Source organism: Grampus griseus, assembly GCF_964374135.1.
Source record: "Grampus griseus genome assembly, chromosome: 9".
Classification (NCBI taxonomy): domain Eukaryota; kingdom Metazoa; phylum Chordata; class Mammalia; order Artiodactyla; family Delphinidae; genus Grampus; species Grampus griseus.
The window spans coordinates 80,357,612-80,378,265 of NC_139003.1; the positions used below are offsets into that span (position 1 = coordinate 80,357,612).

Below are 20,654 nucleotides of genomic sequence, written 5' to 3' on the forward strand. Positions count from 1 at the left end.
CCGGAACGTTAAACACACAGTGTCACAGAGGTGTATGCTCCCAGGGTGTACAGTCTCATAGAATCAGAGGTCATGCTCACTGTGAGCTATCAGTGCTGGTACTATGTTCACCTTCTTGAAAAAAACATTTTTACAATAAACATTCTGGACACATGCACCTCCCTAGAATGGATCAAAATCCCTCGTACGCTGAATCAATACTGTGTGTATCCTCTTTCAGGACTTGATGTTATTTGCACCCTGGCCTCCCTGGATAGATGCTTGATATGTGCTTCTGACACTCATTGCTACTCTTGCTTCCCACAAATTAATACTCAGTATTTCATTATTGTAGTTATGTTTAGTAGTTCTTTCCGCTAGTAATTTTTCCTGGCTTGTTTGATGCTTCCAATAACCAGCTGTATAATATGTGTGTAGGTGTCAGTTGTGACTTTGGCTTTCGTGCTAGCTGTGGGCCCATGGGTACAGTGCTTGATACCTCAGTTTCCGTTTCCTCATCAGTAAAATGCATTCAAATGCTCTGTCTTACTGAGTTCATTGTGTTATCGTGACATTAAAATGTGGCAGTATTTTGGAATAATTTGAACAAACTCTAGAGCACAATTTTTTTTTAAAACTTATTTATTTTTGGCTGCGTTGGGACTTCGTTGCAGTGCATGGGCTTCTCATTCCAGTGGCTTCTCTTGTTGCGGAGCACAGGCTCTAGGCATGCAGGCTTCAGTAGCTATGGCACTGGGGCTCAATAGTTGGGGCTCGCAGTCTCTAGAGCGCGGCTCAGTAGTTGTGGCACACAGGCTTAGCTGCTCCGTGGCATGTGGGATTTTCCCGGACCAGGGCTAGAACCTGTGTCCCTTGCATTGGCAGGTGGATTCTTAACCACTGAGCCACCAGGGAAGCCCTAGAGCACAATATTGACATGTGATCTTAGACTGTTCATTTCCCTCATTTAAACCAGTGTGGTGGATTTGTATAACATTAAATGCACCATTAAGGTTGGTAGTGGGACTCCGTTTCAGAACCTTGCTTTTTCTGCGCCCATCTTATGTTTGAAATGCAGTATAGACACCATGTTGTTTAGACACCAGCATTTGTATGCTATAATTTTAAAATTCTGACTGTGTTACAGTTATATCTTGGTTTATTATTCTCGTATTTCATTGGTTAAAATTCTGGCATATAGATTAAGTTATAAATGTTATCCATGATAATATATCCTCATTAGTAAACTATTCAGTGTATATGTATCTGTAAATATACATTGTATCTATAGATGCACATGCACATCATGTATCTCATATGTATATGCATCTATATAATATAGGCATATATGTATATATATTTGTATATATAATATATATACTAATTAGATTAGTAGAATAATTTAATTAAGCATTGCCAATCATGGGCTAGGCAGTATGTTAGTCCGTGAAGAAACAAAGGCATTGAACAAGTTCATACCTTAGGTAATTCATAGGATAGTTATAACAATATTTAATACTTACTAAACATTAACATCTACTATTTTAAAGCTTTATTTTAATTTTACTTTTTCTAGATTATTTTGGGTTAACAAGTGTTTTGATTGTAATGAAGAATTTAAAAAAAACTCAACTTTTCCATATGCATCCAGTAGAATAAACTCCATTTATTTTTCTAAGGAACAGTGGGGCTGTAGAGCCAAACCCAGTGTCAGCCATTGTCCTCAGGGAGTTGTTGGTCATAAGAATGAGACACGTGCAGCCAGGCAGAGATGGGAAGACTTCTGAAGAAACAGTCTCAGCCCAGGTCTGAAAATGCAGACACATCGCTTCTTTGGCTGAGAAATCAGGACACGAATAGAAATAAACTTGCTGATGACCCATTTTTCTTTGGGCAAACGTTAGTTATTATAGAGGGAAAAATTAATAAATCAATACAATGCTTCTTTTGAACAGACATAAAAGTGGTTCCTCAGTCAAAAAGAAAAAAAAAGTGATTGAGAAATATCCAGTTAAGAACTGCTCAGAGAAGTTATCCAAGAAATACTAATGTAGTCTATAAATCTGTTTAGTTTATATAACAAATACAAATAGATATGCGAACTAGTTCAAATAGACACAATGATTATAGTTAAAATAATTTAGCAAGCTAAATACCTTACTTTCATCAGACTGTTAATACTTATTACACTAGTTCATAAGCAATTCAGAGCTTTTTTCCTCATCATTTTATATCTGAAACAACTTGGGAGATACTTAAATTAATTCTGAGTTTAACATAATGTTTTCTTAATCTCAAGGGAGGTATATGATGTTTACTCTAAATGGACCTTCTAAATTTCAAGTATTCTTTTTAACATAGGTTTCTGCATAATTTTCTTCATTTATAGCAAGAATCGATGATTTCTGGTCTAAAGAGTAAGGTAAGAAGGAACAGTATATATTTCAAAAATAAAATGAGTACTCACAATATTAACAACTGGTTTCTATCTTCTTTGAGAACCAGACCAGTGGAAATGGTTTAAACAGGGCACAGATAGCTTCAAACACAAATACAAATGTGTAATTGAAGCCCTGAATAGTCTCTGGGAAGACTGATCAAGAGTCCAGGGGTGATGCCTGTGAGATGAGGCCAGACTTCTGATCAAAGTTTACTTTTTAAAATGACTTCTCATGGGTTCAGTGACACCTTGGTGGGCGGCAACTCAATGACATTGTTTGAGATTTAGGTAAAGTGATAATGACTTACCATGCATCAGGATTTTTCTGGGATCTGCAAATATAGATAATTGTGTGTGTGTGTGTGTGTGTGTGTGTGTGTAGTTTTAGTTTGGGCTTGAGGTTAGGAGTTGAGCATTTTGAGGCACTCTCAATTTCTATGAAATAATTTCAACTTTTCTTCAAATGTAGACATCTGTAGTACATGCCTGTTGTGACAAATGTACCAAAATGCAGAATTTCCTCCAGCAAAGTTTACTACTCAGGAAAAAAAATTCCCCGAGGTATTATCTACCCCTATTACATTATGCTGTATGTGCCAGGAAAACGGGAAGAGGCAAGCCTGTCTAGAAAAAAGGCTTTGAGATTTTGGATTGTTAGATAAAAATATTGATAGTATTTGCCTATTTAAAAATATCAACAACATTTTAAATAACATTGCTTCTTGATGGTTGGATCGTCAGCTGCTTATGGAATAGTAATTTATTGTTAGCAGTAACCATTATTGGTAGTATTTATTGAGTGCTAGGGGCCAGGCAGTAAGCTAGTGTTCTACTTATATTGTCTTATTTAATTCTGACCTCAACCCTATAAAACAGGGATAGACATTATTTTCCTCTTTTATAAGTGAAGAAGCAGCTGAGGTTTTGAGCAGGTGAATAACCTGTTCCAGAACACATAGGTAGTAACAGTGGGACAGGGGATAAAACTCTGATCTGATTCCAAACTTGCTCTCGGCCTCAGCATTGTGTTACCTTCTCATACAGAACTGCCCTAGACCAAGCATTTAAAATAGCATTGAAAATAAGGATGACCTTATTTGGGTCACTGAATATGTTATTAGAAAGTCTATAGTTTTGCTTTCTCTAGCCCAGTGATTTTTTTAATGGAGGACATTTAAACTGCTATTTCTCTGGATACATTAATGACTCTTTTAACTCTTGCTTCTTAAACATGAGTCCCAAAAAGAATACATAAAATATTAATGGATAAACATTTTTTCCTCAGAATAATACATGTGAAAGAAATCTTCAAAGTAAAATAGGCAAATGAATATCAAAGAAGCTTATTTTAGAGTGTAATCCTGAGAGAGAACAGTCTTGAAAGATTAAAAAAGATTCTCTTTATGATTATGAACTTGAAATAGTTGGAATGAATTCAGTCATGACAACATAACTGAGGATCATTTCTGAAAGTGAGGGATATAGAAAGTTAAAAGACTCGCTTGGTTCCGAAGTCACCTGCTTCGTAAGGGACTAAAATAGAAGAGAGCAAGTGTTAAGAATTCATTCTGCCTTCCCAGTGCTTTTGTAGTTTTATTTTTAGAGCTCTGCCAACAGCAGTTGGAGCACTGTTTGCTCTTATGAGCCTGCTCTGTCTGACTCGCCCTCTCTCTTGCAGTGTTTGCTTCCCTTGACAGGTGTGAGGGACTTCCTCAGTGTCGCAGCCAGTCACCTGTCATCAGCCACCCTGATGTAGTTTGCTTCTTCACCCACTGAGCTCATAAGAGAGGTAATTTTTCTGACTGTTAACATGCATTACTTTCTTCTTAAGGCTGAGGTAATCAGAATGAAAGGGTGTTGGGTAGATAGTGGTGCAGGAGTGGTAGGACAATACTTAATAAAGAATATCTGTTTCAAATACTTAAATATTTAAAGCCCAGGAAGCAATAGTGGGCAGAAGAGATCTTGGACAATGACTTTCTCAGGAACTGTCAGCAATTCGTGTTGTTCATTGGAATTAAGAGAGATACAGTGGTTTTAAGCACAGATGCATATTTGAATCACCTGGGAAGTTTTCAGAAATTACCAGTGCTTAAGTCCTACCCTAGAGACGATAGTAATTGGCTTGGCATTGGTATCTAAAAAAAAAAAAATCTCTCCAGATGATTTTATTGTGTACCCAGTGTTGAGAACCACTGACTTAGAGAATGCAACAGCAGTTAGTTCTGCTTTTGCCAATATCTACATCATTTTGGGTACCATACTTCACTTTGTATGTCAGTGTCCTGTATTAAGAACTGTTAGAAGAAATAACGTATTTTAAAAACTGGAGACCTGTGTAAGGTGCTTTCAGAATTATATACAACCAGTTATATTTGGCTTGCATGATTTGTAGGAAATAACATTTTAAAATGCACTAGCATTAATTTAAAAAAAAACTCCACAAGTCTTTCATTGCTTGATAATCTACACATGATAGTCATTTCAGATATTTGTTGAATACCTACTATGTAGAAGACACTGATGGAAAGACTAAAGGATCTGGCATTTTGTTTGTTCTGAAGGAATTTGGGAGCTGGGGAACTAATAGATACAACTTAAGAAGTAATTAACATTCCAAAGCTATGTGTGCCTCACAGCAGTGTACAATAGTGCTATAGTGAAGGCAGAAAGAGTAACAACTCTGAGCTCATGTGGTCATGGAGAGTTCATAGAAAGTATGACACTTGTAAAGTTTACCAAGTTGTTGGTTTGCAGTCCTCCCCATCACAGATTTTCTTTTAAAGCCTCAGTTAGAAACTGATAGTGAACAATTGTTGGTGCCTTCAGATCGCTAATTTAGACCTATCTGGTCTTCCCCTGTAGATAATTTCTTCTCATTGAAAAACATTATGTTGGGACCACACTTACTTAGCTGATTACCCCTTGTGTTTACAACTGCTTGGTACTTGAATATGATGTTTATCTAAGATAGAGTAGCTTTTGAGTTGGCCTTACAGAATGAACGGGATTTAGGTGCAAGTATAGTAGGTTGAATTTCCCTGTTTCAGATTAGCACGAGGAATATACTAAACTAAGGTTAAGAGTATACAGTCTGATCGAAAAAGGACTGTTATTGTAATGGGAGCAGAGTTCATACAATTTTTCCTTTGTGTGCCCTGTCTGCTAGGTGCATTTTGATTATTATGTTTACAACTTCTGCCAGGTATTAATTACTTTTATTTAGTAAAATGTGAGGTTCAAAGAGTTTGTAATATCATACATTAGTAAGTCATCAAGTCAAGATTCATACATAATTCAGTAGCTATTCTGATATCAAAAGCAGTGGCCTTTCAACTCTGCCGTATTGCCTTCTATAAAGGAATAATGAGAAGAGACAAAAGGAAGGTGCAAGGGAGAGGCTGGGAGGTGGAATGCCTTGAATGGATTTCAGCCTGATGGAAGTGGGCAGCCATTGAAGATTTTTGAAGGGGGAACATATTTTACGTATTTAGAAGGCTAATCTAGCAAAGATATGTAGGTTATATTAGTTCAGTAAAAATGCTTATTCATTCAGAAACTATTTATTGAATACATATTGTGTTCTGCACAGTATTTAGTCCCTGGGAGTGGAGTTGCATTAATGAGTGCTTTTAATCTAGAACTCTCTTTGTGTAATACACTGTGCTACACCTTGGAGATAAAGAGAAATAAGACACAGCATCTGCCCTTTACATATCTTATTGTTGAACCAGCCTATTGTATAATTGGGTCCGTATTGGTGTTTTTGTGTGCCCAGTTGCAACAATGATGGGTTCCAGGGGAAGAAGTCAATACAGGGATCACCAAGGCTTTTGTAGTGGTCCAGGTGATTTCAACTCAAGGGGTCAAAAAAATGGAAGGATGGAAAGAAGAAATAATATAAAGGAAGAGTGGGCAGAATTTAGTTACATGATAAATATGAGAAAAGTAGGAATAGTCAGGACAGAATCAGAAGTATTGGTCTGGGTGACATTTTAAAATTTCCCATCTATTCACTCAGCAAAGATGTGAAATTGCTTAAACATAACTGTTAATTTATTATAATTACTGAAAAAAATTTTAAAACTGATTAACTGGTAAGGTTGATAAGAAAGTGTGGAAAGTCTAAAAGTAACAAAGTAGTGAGACAGAGATTGGTTCAAGATGGCAGAGTAGCAGGACGTGTGCTCACTCCCTCTTGAGAGAGCACTGGAATCACAACTAACTGCTGAACAGTCATCAATAGAAAGACACTGGAACTCACCAAAATAGATACCCCACATCCAAAGACAAAGGAGAAGCCACAAAGAGATGGTAGGCGGGGCGCAATCACAATAAAGTCAAGTCCCATAACCACTGGGTGGGTGACTCACACACTGGAGAACACTTATACCACAGAAGTCCACCCACTGGAGTGAAGGTTCTGAGCCCCACGTCAGGCTTCCCAACTTGGGAGTCTGGCAATGGGAGGAGGAATTTCGAGAGAATCAGACTTTGAGGCTAGCGGGATTTGATTGCAGGACTTCAACAGGACTGGGAGAAACAGAGACTCCACTCTTGGAGTGCACACACAAAGTAGTGTGTGCATCGAGACCCAGGGCAAGGAGCAGTGACCTCAGGGGAGACTGAACCAGACCTACCTGGTAGTGTTGGAGGGTCTCCTGCAGAGGCGGGGGGTGGCTGTGGCTCACCGTGGGGAAAAGGACACTGGCAGCAGAAGATCTGGGAAGTACTCATTGGTGCGTGAGCCCTCCCAGAGTCTGTCATTAGCCTCACCAAAGAGCCCAGGTAGTCTCCAGTGTTGGGTCGCCTCAGGCCAAACAACCAACAGGGAGGGAACCCAGCCCCACCCATCAGCAGACAATTGAATTAATGTTTTACTGAGCTCTGCCCACAAGAGGAGCACCCAGCCCTACCCACCTCCAGTCCCTCCCATCAGGAAGCATGCACAAGCCTCTTAGATAGCCTCATCCACCAGAGGGCAGACAGCAGGAGCAAGAGGAACTACAGTCCTGCAGCCTATGGGTCGAAAACCACATTCACAGACATAGACAAAATGAAAAGGCAGAGGACTATGTACCAGATGAAGGAAGAAGATAAAACCCCAGAAAAACAACTAAATGAAGTGGAGATAGGCAACCTTCCAGAAAAAGAATTCAGAATAATGATAGTGAAGCTGATCCAGGACCTTGGAAAAAGCATGGAGGTAAAGATCGAAAAGATGCACGAAATGATTAACAAAGACCTAGAAGAATTAAGGACCAAACAAACAGAGATGAGCAATATAATAACTGAAATGAAAACTACACTAGAAGGAATCAATAGCAGAATAACTGAGGCAGAAGAACGGATAAGTGACCTGGAAGACAGAATGGTGGAATTCACTGCTGTGGAACAGAATAAAGAATAAGGAATGAAAAGAAACGAAGACACTCTGAGTGACCTCTGGGACAACATTAAATGCACCAACATTCTCATTATAGGCGTCCCAGGAGGAGAAGAGAGAGAGAAAGGACTTGAGAAAATATTTGAAGAGATTATAGTTGAAAACTTCCCTAACATGGGAAAGGAAATAGCCACCCAAGTCCAGGAAGCACAGAGAGTCCCAGATAGGATAAACCCAAGTAGAAACACGCTGAGACACATAGTAATCAAATTGACAAAAATTAAAGACAAAGAAAAATTATTAAAAGCAAGAAGGGAAAACGAAAATAACATCCAAGGGAACTCCCATAAGGTTGACAGCTGATTTCTCAGCAGAAACTCTACAAGCAGGAATGGAGTGGCATGATATACTTAAAGGGATGAAAGGGAAGAACGTACAACCAAGATTACTCTACTCAGCAAGGATCTCATTCAGATTCGACAGAGATATCAAAAGCTTTACAGACAAGCAAAAGCTAAGAGAATTTAGCACGACCAAACCAGCTCTACAACAAATGCTAAAAGAACTTCTCTAAGTGGGAAGCAGAAGAGAAGAAAAGGACCTACAAAAACAAACCCAAAATAATTAAGAAAATGGTAATTGGAACATACATATCGATAATTACCTTAAATGTGAATGGATTAAATGCTCCAACCAAAAGACACAGGCTCACTGAATGTATATAAAAACAAGACCCATGTATATGCTGTCTACAAGAGACCCACTTTAGACCTAGGGACACATACAGACTGAAAGTGAGGGGATGGAAAAGGTATTCCATGCAAATGGAAATCCAAAGAAAGCTCTAGTAGCAATCCTAATATCAGATAAAATAGACTTTAAAATAATGTTACAAGAGACATGGAAGGACACTACATGATGATCAAGGGATCAATCCAAGAAGAAGATAAAACAATTATAAACATATATGCACCCAACATAGGCGCACTTCAATATGTAAGGCAAATGCTAACAGCTCTAAAAGAGGAAATCGGCAGTAACACAGTATTAGTGGCGGAATTTAACACCTCATTTACACCAATGGACAGATCATCCAGACAGAAAATAAATAAGGAAACAGAAGCTTTAAATGACACAATAAACCAGATAGGTTTAATTGATATTTATAGGAGATTCCATCCCAAAACAGCAGATTACACTTTCTTCTCAAGTGCGCATGGAACATTCTCCAGGATAGATCACATCTTGGGTCACAAATCAAGCCTTGGTAAATTTAAGAAAATTGAAATTATATCACGCTTTTTTTCTGACCACAACACTATGAGATTAGATATAAATTACTGGGGGAAAAAACATAAAAAACACATGGAGGCTAAACAATACGTTAGTAAATAACCAAGAGATCACTGAAGAAATCAAAGAGGAAATCAAAAAATACCTAGAGACAAATGACAGTGAAAACACAATGATCCATCATGTATGGGATGCAGCAAAAGCAGTTCTAAGAGGGAAGTTTATAGCTATACAAGCCTACCTCAAGAAACAAGAAAAATCTCAAATAAACAATCTAATGTTACACCTAGAGGAACTAGAGAAAGAAAAACAAAGCCCAAAGTTAGCAGAAGGAAAGAAATCAATAAAGGTCAGAGCAGAAATAAATGAAATAGAAACAAAGAAAACAATAGCAAAGATCAATAAAACAAAGCTGGTTCTTTGAGAAGATAAACAAAATTGGTAAACCTTTAGCCAAACTCATCAAGAAATAGAGAGAAAGGACTCAAATTAAGGAAATTAGAAATGAAAAAGGAGAAGTTACAACAGAGAAATGAAAAAGGAGAAGTCACAACAGTTACAACAAGCAACTCTATGCCAATAAAATGGACAACCTGGAAGAAATGGACAAATGCTTAGAAAGGTGTAGCATTCTAGTACTGAGCCAGGAAGAAATAGAAAATATGAACAGACCAATCACAAGTAATGACATTGAAGCTGTGATTAAAAATCTTCCAACAAACAAATGTCCAGGACCAGATGGCATCACAGGTGAATTCTGTCAAACATTTAGAGAAAAACTAATACCCATCCTTCTCAAACTCTTCCAAAAAATTGCAGGGGAAGGAACACTCCCAAACTCATTCTATGAGGCCACCATCACCCTGATACCAAAACCTGACAAAGATACTACAGAAAAAGAAAATTATAGACCATTATCACTGATGCATATAGATGCAAAGATCCTCAACAAAATACTAGCAAATGGAATCCAATAACATATTAAAAGGTTCATACACCATGATCAAGTGGATTTATCCCAGGGGTGCAAGGATTCTTCAATATATGCAAATCAATCAGTATGATACACCATATTAACAAATTGAAGAATAATAACCATATGATCATCTCATTAGATGCAGAAAATGCTTTTGACAAAATTCAACACCCATTCATGATAAAAACTCTCTAGAAAGTGGGCATAGAGGGAACCTACCTCAACATAATAAAGACCATGTATGACAAACCCACAGCAGACATCATTCTCAGTGGTGAAAAACTGAAAGCATTTACCCTAAGATCAGAAACAAGACAAGGATATCCACTCTTGCCACTGTTACTCAAGATAGTTTTGGAAGCCCTAGCCACAGCAATCAGAGAAGAAAAAGAAAGTAAAGGAATACAAATTGGAAAAGAATAATTAAAACTGTCACTCTTTGCTCATAACATGATACTCTACACAGAGAATCCTAAGGATGCCACCAGAAAACTACTAGAGTTAATCAATGAATTTGGTAAAATTGCATGATACAAAATTAATGCACAGAAATCTCTTGCATTCCTATACACTAACAACAAAAGAGCAGAAAGAGAAATTAAGAAAACAATCCCATTCACCATTGCAACAAAAAGAATAAAATACCTAGGAATAAACCTACCTAAGAAGGTAAAAATCTGTACTCAGAAAAGTATAGTACACTGATGAAAGAAATCAAAGATGACACAAACAGATGGAGAGATATACCATGTTCTTGGATTGGAAGAATTAATATTGTGAAAATGAGTATACTACCCAAAGCAATCTACAGGTTCAATGCAATCCCTATCAAATTACCAATGGCATTTTTTACAGTACTAGAACAAAAAATTTCACTATTTGTATGGAGACACAAAAGACCACAAAGAGCCGAAGCAATTTTGAGGGAAAAAAACGGAGCTGGAGGAATCAAATTCCCTGACTTCAGACTGTATTACAAAGCTACAGTAATCAAGACAATGTGGTACTGGAAGAAAAACAGAAATATAGATCAGTGGAATAGGATGGAAAGCCCAGAGATAACCCCACTCACCTATGGTCAACTAATCTATGACAAACGAGGCAAGGATATACAATGGAGAAAAGACAGTCTCTTCAATAAGTGGTGCTGGGAGAACTGGACAGTTACATATAATAGAATGATATTAGAACACTCCCTAACACCATACACAAAAATAAACTCAAAATGGATTAAAGACCTAAATGTAAGACTGGACACTATAAAACTCTTAGAAGAAAGCATAGGAAGAACACTCTTTGACATAAATCACAGCAAGATGTTTTTTGACCCACCTCCCAGAGTAATGGAAATAAAACCAAAAATAAACAAATGGGATCTATTGAAACTTAAAAGCTTTTGCATAGCAAAGGAAACTATAAAGACGAAAAGACAACCCTCAGAATGGGAGAAAATATTTGCAAATGAATTAACGGACAAAGGATTAATCTTCTAAATATATAAATAGCTGATACAGCTCAATGTTAAAAAAAAAACAAACAACCCAATCCAAAAATGGGCAGAAGACCTAAATAGACATTTCTCCAAAGAAGACATACAGATGGCCAAGAGGCACATCAAAAGCTTCTCAACATCTATTAGAGAAATGCAAATCAAGCCCACAGTGAGATATTACCGCACTCCGGTTAGAATGGGCATCATCAGAAAATGTACAAACAGCAAATGCTTTAGAGGGTGTGGAGAAAAAAAGCAACCCTCTTGCACTGTTGGTGGGAATGTAAATTGATACAGCCACTATGGAGAACAGTATGGAGGTTCCTTAAAATACTAAAAATAGAATCACCATATGACGCAGCAATCCCACTACTGGGCATGTACCCAGAGAAAACCATAATTCAAAAAGACACATGCACCCCAATGTTCATTGAAGCACTCTTTATAGTAGCCGGGTCATGGAAGGAACCTAAATGCCCATCGACAGATGAATGGATAAAGAAGTTGTGGTATATATATATATACAATGGAATATTACTCAGCCATAAAAAGGAATGAAATTGGGTCATTTGTAGAGATGTGGATGGATCTAGAGACTGTCATACAGAGTGAACTAAGTCAGAAAGAAAAACAAATATTGTATATAAACACATATATGTGGAATCTAGATAAATGGTACAGATGAACTGGTTTGCATGCCAGAAATAGAGACATAGATGGAGAGAACAAATGTACGGACACTAAGGGGGTAAGCGCCGGGCTGGGGGTGGTGGGATAAATTGGGAGATTGAGATGGACACGTATACACTAATGTGTATAAAATAGATAACGAATAAGAACCTGATATATAAAAAAATAAAATAAAATTTAAAAAAGAAACTAAAGTAGTGAGATAAAAAAAAAAAGCTTCCATGATTAAAATATATAAGGATTTACAGAAAAAAAGCAGTGTGATAAACATCAAAGGTATGATTTCTCAGCCAGGTTTTCTCCAAAATTAGAATTTTTTTTAAAAGACTTTATATTTTAGAATAGTTTTATGTTCACAGCAAAATTGAGAGAAAGATAATACAGAATATTCCCATGTCCCTTCTGCCCCCACATGTGCATAGCCTCCCTCATTATCAACATCCTATACCTTTTACGTGTAGCACGAGAATCCCCCAAAGGTGGGAGGAGTTGAGGATGTTACACTCTTTGATGGTAGGTTGGGGAATGTCTTCTGACAAACACCATTCAGATTCTAATCCCCACACTTGAGAAATGGTTCCCATTGTACAGACTTGATAATTTGTGGTGTATAATACATGCTAAGCCATGTTCTTTGGAATCCCCTTATGAATTCCACAGACAACATTGCTACCGGACGCTGAACCATACTGTGAATTCCTAGACTTTGTCCTTTATTTTCCTACTGACTGACTCCTATAGCTCTATCCAGGTTTTGTTTTTCGTTTTGGGTGTTTTTTTTGGGGGGGGGGGCAGGGATGTTGTATTTTCTTTAGTTGTAAATAATTTCCCCAATTTTAGAAATATGATTCTGTTCACATAAATTTAACTTATCTGTATACCTCAATTTATATATTGATTTTAAACCTTAATTCTGTCTTTTTTAGACCATTCTGCCTAATTTTAATATACAATTTCATATTTAAATTTTATATTTAAATTTTAATACATTTAAATGTAACGCGTATTAACGGTCTATTATTTTCATGTTACTTTTCCCTGTATTAGACATACATCTGCACTTGTATATCGAGAGCACTTGGTGTATTTCAACACTGATCATACTTAATGTTCAGAATCCTCACGAACAGTGACATGAAGTGACTAGTCAGATAATTAAAAAGGTGGTAAAGATTAAAATCAATGTTTTTTGCCAACCCTCCCCTTTTACCTCAACAGAATTTATTATAACACCAATACGGTTTTATTTAACTAGTTTTGAAAAACTCTAGCTCCATGAGAGTAATTCTCAAAAGCAGCTAAGTCAGAACAGGAAAGTATCTTGGATGCTTTGGATTCTTCTCTTTAAATCTCCACTTACTGCCCCATGTAAATATAGATTTAGTATTTGAGTGACAGCAACAAATGCTGAAACCTAACCCTAAATTCTCAGTGATGCGATGGACCATATCTGGCAAATCACTGTTCTCTCTGGACTTCACTGGTCTAGCAAATACCTTTTCTGTTGACACCAGAGAGAGAAACTACGTGAGACATAGGGCAGATAGGTTCATGGGTTTCTTTTCCGAGTGTAAAATTAGTAGTACTGACTGAGAAATAACGAGTTAGTTTTAAGTTATCTCATGGTGCCAACTGTAGAATTAGTTTGGCTTTAAGTGAATGTTCTGTGATGCATAAAAAAGCAAGCATGCGGGAGATAAAACGAAATTTATTCACCTATAATTGAACTTTATTTTAAATTTGAGCCTTAAGCATGATAGTAGAGAACTTAAGCTGGTTACTTACAACTAACTTCCATCAATTTGAGAGGATTGTTCACTAACCCATTTGAACTAGGGGTGGCAGTTTGAGATCTAAGGCAGGCCTAAGTCGTTTCTAGGCTTTGGAAAGGAAGATTTCTTCTAGTATCCTTTGAAATGAAGCGAGTCTGTTTTGGCCTCTGTCCCTACTGCAGATCCTTAGATATGCATGTTCCTGCACATGTCGCTCTCTGTGCCCCTCACTGCAGCCCTGAGGTTCCTTCAGGTCACTGGCCTCTGTCAGCCACTTACATGTCTCTCTTGGCCAGGGTTTCAAGAACTTATTTAGAACTCTCATCCAAGAATTTGACTCTTGCATCTGTGTACTTTGGTGTCCTCCTTTGACTACTGACTCAGTGTTAAGTATTGGGGGTGGAGGGCTGAGAAAGGGGGAAGGAACTGAATTCTCAGTTTACTGCACTAGATTTTATCCCTTCACACCTACAAAAACTATTCCATATTTACAGTATTAATATATATTCTCATAGAGCTTGAATATTTCCATTGTCACTACATCTGGCAAGAGAGTGTGGTTGGATTTGGGTGATGTTGGAAGCTTAATCAGTCTTAAAAAGTCCATAAATCACAGATAAATATTTTTTTCTTTGCTATGGTTTTTAAAAAATAATTTCCTTCAGGGAAATGGAATAATAATAACCACGTCAGTCTTGGAAGGCAATTGAGCAGGACACTGGGATTGCTTCCCCAGCATTCATTCCAGTTTTCCCCCACTATGTGGTCTCCACATAGCTTAGGTGAGCCCTGATTCCATGCTAGTCAGTGCAATCCCATCCCTCATGACGGTGGTGGGAATGACACCCAAGTTGGTTAGAATGATGTCTAAGGCTATTTTTCAGTAAGTAGGGAAGAAAATATTTCTCTTCTGGATTTTGTGGTCAACATATTGAATGAATGGTTTATTTACCTTTTATTTCTAATGCCTAACACATTAGCTGGCATATCTTAGGTATCAAAAAAAGTTGGCTGAATAAATGAATGAGTGATGCTATAAACCTGGAAAATTGGAAGAATGTGGGTTGGTGACTTAAATGTAGAGGGTCTCTGTGATGGTTTAGGTACATTTAATTTTAGAGACTCTGGGTACGAATTGTAATGATAACTCTCAAGTGCCTCATTTTGGGCTTTTTTGTCTTTTTGAGATGGAGGGTATAAAATGGAAAGAAAAGGTGAGATGGGAGATGCAGCTTCTTAGTTTTCACCCATTTACAAATAGTGAATTAAAACTGTAATATAAAAGTTTCACCAATCAGTTTATAAAAGGGAAATGTAAACCTAAAGTTGTTTTGTTGTTAACAGTATTTTTTTCTAAATTCTTTTACTATCTTGTGAGAACAGTTCAATTCCTACATAGCTATTTAAAACACAAAGCTTTGTTAAATCACAACATAGACAAATAGAATTGAGTAGAAGCAAGAGTGCCTTTTCATGTTGATTGTGACTTTTATGTGACTGAAAACTTTACTCCATTTCACAATAATAGTCCAGCAAGATTTTGGTGACTGACTGTGTTGTTTAGATTTGAATTGGTGAGTTAATTGTAGAAGGTTTTCTGTTCCAATATCAAAATATCTCCCAACTTATAATTCAAAGAAAGAATGAAAGAGCAAAAGGATGAACAAAAGAAGGAAGAAAAGAAAAAAGGACAGATGGAAGGAAGGGAGGATAGGAGAAAAGAAGGAAAGAGGGAAACTACAGTGATTTTCTAGTAAAACCTCACTCAGAAATGAGCAGAGCAATTCTAAAATGTTACTTATTTTATTCATTGTGTCTATTAGCAGCATATTACGTCTCTGGGTATAGTAGTGTGAAGAGATACATACACACGCATATGTACACATGCATATATTTATGTAATAATAAATGGTTCAACACATAATTAATAATAAAGAATTAAAACATGCACACAAACTCTGACTTGAAAACTATATTGTTAAAATAAGCTTCTGTAAATGGAATAATGTTTGTACTGGGGCAAAGACAGTTAAACGATAGGAGGGGTAAATAAGCTGATTCTCTGCGATTAAAAATCATGAAGAGGTCATGATCCTTCTCTCTCAGCTCAGTGTTCTTTCTTCTTCACCCTCTGTAAGTCTCTCTGTCCTAACTGTTTATTAGGACCGGAGCTGTAAGGCTACTGAGTCCTTTCTTGTATGTTGATAGTTGTGGTTTAACCTGAGTTTCCTATAGATGTAATGTTTAAGGAATGACTTCACCTATAGATATTTAGGTAAAAAAGCAGTTGGAAGCAGCCTCTTTATGAGGCTTTGTCCTCGGCCACTCTCTCCGTCTGTCCAATCCTGTCCCACTGGTGCCTCTCACCAGCCTGTTCACATAGTCATGACTATTGGCTGTTAGTCATTTTATTCCCACCACCGGCTTGCTCTTTTCCGCTTTTATCACCTATTGAGAAACATTTCATCTTTCAAGACGCAGTTTAAAGTCTTTTCTAGTAAGTGCTATGCATCTTGACCCACTACTGTGTTACTTTGGTAAGTTATTTAACCTCTCTACTCATCTATGGTATGTAAGCGCCTATCACAGAACATGGCAATGATGATTAAATGACCTCATATAGGCTTAGCACATTCTATAATATGGCAATATACATTCAGTAAATTTGGCCGGCAGAAGAACTTAGTTGTTACCTTCTGTACTAATATTGCTCTTTGTTCAAGTACCTCATTAAAACCCTTATTGCATTATATTGTTATCACTGCTTTGCCTTTGTGTTTCTCCACTAGTTTGTGGGCTCCATCAACATAGATGTCTACATTTTCAAATGCTCAATTCTAGGCAAAATGAATATTGTTGTTAAGAATAATCACAATCTAAGAATATCATCATAAGCACAAATATATAAAGCCTATAAATATATTAAGAAAAGGAAGAAATATTGAGTACCGTTCCCTGTGCTATACAGTAGGTCCTTGTGAGTTATCTACTTTATATATAGTAGTGTGTATATGTTAATCCCAAACTCCTATTTTGTCCCTCCCCCCTGCCTTTCCCCTTTGGTAACCATAAGTTTGTTTTCTGTGGCTGTGTGCCTATTTCTGTTTTGAAAATAAGTTCATTTGTATCATTTTTTCGATCCCACATATAAGTGATATCATACAATATTTGTCTTTCTCTGCCTGGCTTACTTCACTTAGCATGATAATCTCTAGGTCCATCCATGTTGCTGCAAATGACATTATTTCATTCTTTTTTATGGCTGAGTAATATTCCATTATAAATATATACATCTTCTTTATCCATTCCTCTGTCGATGGACATTTAGGTTGCTTCCATGTCTTGGCTATTGTAAATAGTGCTGCAGTGAACATTGGGGTGCATGTATCTTTTCGAATTACGGTTTTCTCTAGATATATGTCCAGGAGTGGGATTGCAGGATCATATGGTAGCTCTATTTTTAGTTTTTTAAGGAACCTCCATAGTATTTTCCATAGTGGCTGCACCAGTTTACCTTCCCACCAACAGGTTTCCCTTTTCTCCACACTCTCTCCATCATTTATTATTTGTAGGCTTTTTGATGATGGCCATTCTGACTGGAGTGAGGTGATACCTCAATGTAGTTTTGAATTGCATTTCTCTAATATTAGTGATGTTGAGCACCTTTTCATGTGCTTCTTGGCCATCTGTATATCTTTGGAGAAATGTCTGCTTAGATCTTCTGCCCATTTTTTGATTGGATTTTTTGTTATTTTGATATTGAGCTGCATGAGCTGAGTGGTGGTTTAGATCTTGGTTTCAGCGTAGATCTATTTCCTTCATTATTTGGATACAGAAAGTAGGATTGCTGCCAGGAAAACCAAGCTTCAGAATAATAGTGAGTTTTACATAGAACGGTTGTACATAGTGAACAGAAATGAAGGGCGATATTCTAAATTGAGGAATAGTTATTCGGAAGTAAAGAAGTAGTAAGTAGGGACTTCCCTGGTGGCGCAGTGGTTGGGAGTCCGCCTGCCGATGCAGGGGACACGGGTTCGTGCCCTGGTCCGGGAAGATCCCACATGCCGCGGAGTGGCTGAGCCTGTGAGCCATGGCCGCTGAGCCTGTGCGTCCGGAGCCTGTGCTCTGCAACAGGAGAGGCCACAACAGTGAGAGGCCCGCATACCGCCAAAAAAAAAAAAAACGAAAAAAGAAGTAGCAAGTACAAGGAATCCCTAGGGCAGAAATATGTTGTATAGCCACTAAGTGGTGAATCAAACATGAGAAATGCTAATATTAGAGAAATGTTAGCTGACTTGAGATTATCCAAATATTCATCTCCATGTTTAAAGAACTAGATTATGGGACTTACCCAGTTATACCTAGAACTCTGCATTGCTTAAAAATTACACAAAACTTGAAAGCGGGGAAGGAGAAACTTGGAGAGTAAAGGACCAATATGGCAGTTCAGAGGTAGTATCAACTCGGAAATAATGGTTACTAAAACTTGAGTTTGGGTTAAAGAGTTAAGGGAAGGGTACATTTATTTTGAATTGTACATAGGCAAAATTCAACTAATAGTTACCAAAGTAATAAAATATACTAGAAAGTCCAAATAATTCTGTAATTTTGTGAAGAGAGAATGATAAAGAACAGTGCATTCTTTAGTTTGCATAGCATTTTTACATTTATCTCACTTAAGCCTATCAAACAAATGTCAGGAATGTGTCTTATGCCGATTTTATTTTTTACATACATGAGTGGAGACTCAGAGTAGTTAGAGGCATCTGCTTGGCTCTAATTACAGTGTTCTTTCTGTTACAGAATATTTCTTTAGGCTGAGAAAATATGTACTTACTACTAAACATTGATTAAAATGTCAAGTGTTTTATTGTAAGTACAGATAGACATGCATGCTATTCTAACTTCCTTTAGGCTATTAATTGGACTCAAATAAACTATTAATTGTAATCAACTGTTTCTATCAACGAACATTGTAATATTCAGCTTAGTTCCTCAAACACTTTTAGAATCAGCATTTTTACTTTGCATATTTTGAGTTTTGTGCTTAGAGATTTACTTTTTTAAAAAATATAACTGTATTACATTGAATTACTACTAATATAATATTTAGTGGAAAAATCTAAAATCTGGAAAGTAGAATGCCATGCCCGAGCCCTGGCAAGTGTGCTCTTACATCCATAGCAGCAAAGCACATGGTATGAGCGAATTGGTCCTGGAATCAAATTGCTTGACATTGCACTTGTCACTTAACCTGGTGTTCAGTGCCCGGCAAATATCTTTTAAGTTCTCTGTAGCTCAGTTTACTTAGCCAGATTGTGCAATCCATCGGAGTTGTGGTTTTTTGTCTTTTTTGTTCAATATTGTATTTCAAATGTCTACATGTAATAGACATTCAATAAGTATTTTTTAAATACATCTGCAAAGGGCTGATTATATTATCTACCCATAGGTTGCTTTGAAAGTCGCCCATTTACCGTAATTTTTGGCTATAGGAGAGGCCATCTCCTCTTGCTGCTATCATTATCATTATTAGTGTCTCATATTGTGGCTGAGGGTGAAGAGGTTTAAAAGACAAGGAACTGTGGACTGTTCCAAGTAAGAAAGCTGGTGTTTTGGAGAAGGGCTCTCCATTCTGGTAAAGTATGTTAGTACCTGGTAATTTGTTTCATTTTAGTCAAACACAGAGAGAGGAGCACAATGGCTTTACGGAAGTCCTGACGAATAAAGATCTGAAGTGGCCTTGAATCTTTTGGCTTCTTCTCCTGTTCTCCTTCTCCCTTTCACACATAATCAGCCTTTGATTCTTTTACTTCTGATGGTTAGGTTTATTGTGTATTTGAGGCTGTAACTTAAGCCATTGGTGTTGTGGCTTAGTTTTTCTCTTCCCTGTCACTTCTCTTTCTATTTATGCTTTCATATGCAATAGCTCTAGCTAATTAAATGTAATGACTAGTGTGTAATTTTTCTCTTCCAAATGTAGAACTAATTTGGAAAGTCACAGGTCTAGTACAGTATTTTAAGGGTTTAGGGATTTTGTAATATACTAAATGTTAATAGTAGCCTGAAATGCTTGTCATTTTTTGAGAAATCTTTTTTGTTAAATAGAAAGGATTCTAGGAAGACAAACACAAAACAAACCAAATAGCCAACAAACAGAAGCAAAGAAGCCCCTAAAAGCTCCCCCAAATATACCTTATGCATGTGGCTTTTTTGGGAGCTGTCTCTTATTCTTTGTTTTCTATACAGGATACACTGCTTTCAGAAAGGGTCTGTGGGGCAAACTAGCTGGCAAGTGATATTAATTATCGATAACTTGACACTAATGCTCTCTCTTATCTATCATGATAGATTTCAGTATGGAAAATTTAGTTTTATTTTTTCCTTCCTTTCTTCTCTTCCTTCCTCTCTTCCTTTCTTCTAATTTTCTTTATCCTCCCTTCCCCTCCTTCCTTCCTTCCTTCCGTTTGTCTTTTTTCTTGTAAGCTATTTAAGATTTATAAAAAGGACTGAAGGTATTAATGATAAAATCACTAAATTCTGACTTAAATTCAGGTAGATGTATCCAGAAATGTGTTCTCTAGAGCCCACTTTGATTCCTCTCAACTTCCATTTCACCGCAGAGT

The 20,654-nt window shown here is 37.0% G+C and overlaps 1 protein-coding gene across 6 annotated transcripts in view; it reads left to right on the plus strand.

Annotated features, from left to right (window-relative positions):
* CACNA2D1 (calcium voltage-gated channel auxiliary subunit alpha2delta 1) overlaps positions 1-20,654 on the plus strand; it is a 512,068-nt gene that overhangs the window by 24,512 nt on the left and 466,902 nt on the right. Inside the window, exon 1 of one of the 6 annotated variants that reach the window (XM_082661689.1) lies at positions 4,073-4,208. The exons of 4 other annotated variants lie outside the window; for them this stretch is intronic. The gene's annotated coding sequence lies outside the window, so the exon portion shown is untranslated. Of the gene's footprint in view, positions 1-4,072; positions 4,209-20,654 lie in introns of those variants that run through there. One more of the 6 variants, XM_082661690.1, reaches the window with a different exon arrangement.